The 2,500-nt window shown below is 63.1% G+C and overlaps 1 pseudogene; it reads right to left on the bottom strand.

The window, feature by feature from the left end:
* The window catches only part of LOC126434463 (large subunit ribosomal RNA), a 7,661-nt pseudogene that overhangs the window by 3,298 nt on the left and 1,863 nt on the right, over positions 1-2,500 (bottom strand).

Here is a 2,500-nt window from a genome sequence, read left to right as displayed (position 1 = left end):
GCCTTCAGCACGGGGCGAAGGGCAGCATGATCTACCGAATCGAATGCCTTAGATACGTCGATCGATGCCACAAAGACAGAGCGGCAGGAGCGAACTGCGTCGGTGAGAGCAGTGTCCAAGATGAAGGTATTTTCCAACATCCCATCCCGAGGGATGAATGCCCGCTGACGTTCGTCCACAGCACATGCGCGCATCAGGCGTGACGCGAGAACCTTGTGAAAGGTCCGCGCCAACACCGAGCAGACCGTAATGGGGCGAAAGTCAGCGGGGGATGTTGGTGCAGCCGTTTTCGGGAGAAGGGACGTCCGCGCGCGAAGCAGGCGTTCCGGAAGGGCGCGGGCCAGAAGGAAGAGATTCATCACTTTCACCAGGACTTCGTGCGGCAGGCGCCGCAACTCCGCTGGGGTAAGGCCGTCCGGCCCGGCTGCTGATCCCCTGGGCGGCAACGCGGCGGCGACCTCCTCATGTGTGACCGGCCCCCATATGCACTCGAGAGCGACAGGCTCTGAGTGCGGGAGGAGGCGGTCACGAATGAAGCCCGCGGTGGAGATGGGCTTCTTGGTGAAGAGGTCCGCCCAGAAGTCCAGCAGACCAGGGATGGCAGGTGGCGGCTGGAGCAGGGTGCCATCCAAGAGGCCGCGCACGCAACGTGCACGCGACCGTCGGAAGGCATCCTGCGTTCTCGCGTACTCCCAGCGGCGCCGCTTGCGCTTCTGCGTCGGCGGCGCGGCAGGCGGCCGCTTCGATGGTTGGCGCGGCCGCTGTGTCCTGGTGATCGATCTCTCCCCTCTGGACCCGACCGACGCAAGGGCATCCGGGAGCATGCCCAGGATGACATCGGGCGGCGTGCCCCGCCCCAGACCTATGACACGATCCAGGGCAGAGAAACGCTGGGCGGAAGCGGGTAGCCCCGCCAGATGCTCCCAGATGGCGGCGTCAGTCGGCCCCTCCGGCGGCGGCCCGGTGGTGTCGGCCGCGAAGTCCTCGGCTGCGTCGACGGGCGGCGCAGCGGCCTCGCCCGCGTCAGGCAGCGGGCTTGCTGCTCCCCGGCGGGACGCCGGCTCTTCCCCCCGACCGATCTCAAGCGCCTCCATGAATTGGCGGACAAGCTGCTTGTGGGCAGCTTGCCGCCGTCGGCACTTGATTGCCTCGAGCGTTCGGTCGGGGAACATCCTGATGAGTTCTTGATTGACGAAGAAGAACCGGGCGTCCCTCTCAAGGAACAGTTCGGCCTCCGCCTTGGCGAGCGACAGGACTTCTTCCTCCGTCCACCTCGCGCGATGCCTCTCCGTGACGATCTCCGCGTTGGCGGCCGCAAGATGTTGGCGGCGGCGATGGACCCCGAGACCGTTCTTGGTTGTAAAGCTGCGGTGGCACTCACTACAGGTATACATAGCTGCAAAAGTTACAAGATTTTCGGCACGGCCGGTTGGCCGGCTAGGTGCTGGGGGAGTTGGGGTGGCACCTTCAGCGGAAGGGCTTAAGAGAGTCATAGTTACTCCCGCCGTTTACCCGCGCTTGCTTGAATTTCTTCACGTTGACATTCAGAGCACTGGGCAGAAATCACATTGCGTCAACACCCGCTAGGGCCATCGCAATGCTTTGTTTTAATTAGACAGTCGGATTCCCCCAGTCCGTGCCAGTTCTGAGTTGATCGTTGAATGGCGGCCGAAGAGAATCCGCGCACCCGCGCGCCCCCGGAGGAGCACGCTAAGGCGGACGCGGCCTCGCAGCAAGGAAGATCCGTGGGAGGCCAAGGCACGGGACCGAGCTCGGATCCTGCACGCAGGTTGAAGCACCGGGGCGCGAACGCCGCGCAGGCGCGCGCATCCTGCACCGCCGGCCAGCACGAGGCCAACCGACGGCGAGAGCAGACCACGCCCGCGCTAAACGCCCGCACTTACCGGCACCCCTACGGCACTCACCTCGCCCAGGCCCGGCACGTTAGCGCTGACCCACTTCCCGACCAAGCCCGACACGCCCCGATCCTCAGAGCCAATCCTTATCCCGAAGTTACGGATCCAATTTGCCGACTTCCCTTACCTACATTATTCTATCGACTAGAGGCTCTTCACCTTGGAGACCTGCTGCGGATATGGGTACGAACCGGCGCGACACCTCCACGTGGCCCTCTCCCGGATTTTCAAGGTCCGAGGGGAAGATCGGGACACCGCCGCAACTGCGGTGCTCTTCGCGTTCCAAACCCTATCTCCCTGCTAGAGGATTCCAGGGAACTCGAACGCTCATGCAGAAAAGAAAACTCTTCCCCGATCTCCCGACGGCGTCTCCGGGTCCTTTTGGGTTACCCCGACGAGCATCTCTAAAAGAGGGGCCCGACTTGTATCGGTTCCGCTGCCGGGTTCCGGAATAGGAACCGGATTCCCTTTCGCCCAACGGGGGCCAGCACAAAGTGCATCATGCTATGACGGCCCCCATCAACATCGGATTTCTCCTAGGGCTTAGGATCGACTGACTCGTGTGCAACGGCTGTTCACACGAA

Source organism: Schistocerca serialis, unplaced genomic scaffold, assembly GCF_023864345.2.
Source record: "Schistocerca serialis cubense isolate TAMUIC-IGC-003099 unplaced genomic scaffold, iqSchSeri2.2 HiC_scaffold_1189, whole genome shotgun sequence".
Taxonomy (NCBI): Eukaryota; Metazoa; Arthropoda; class Insecta; order Orthoptera; family Acrididae; genus Schistocerca; species Schistocerca serialis.
Note: the sequence above shows the minus strand (reverse complement) of the source record. Positions and strands in the feature narration are given on the sequence as shown.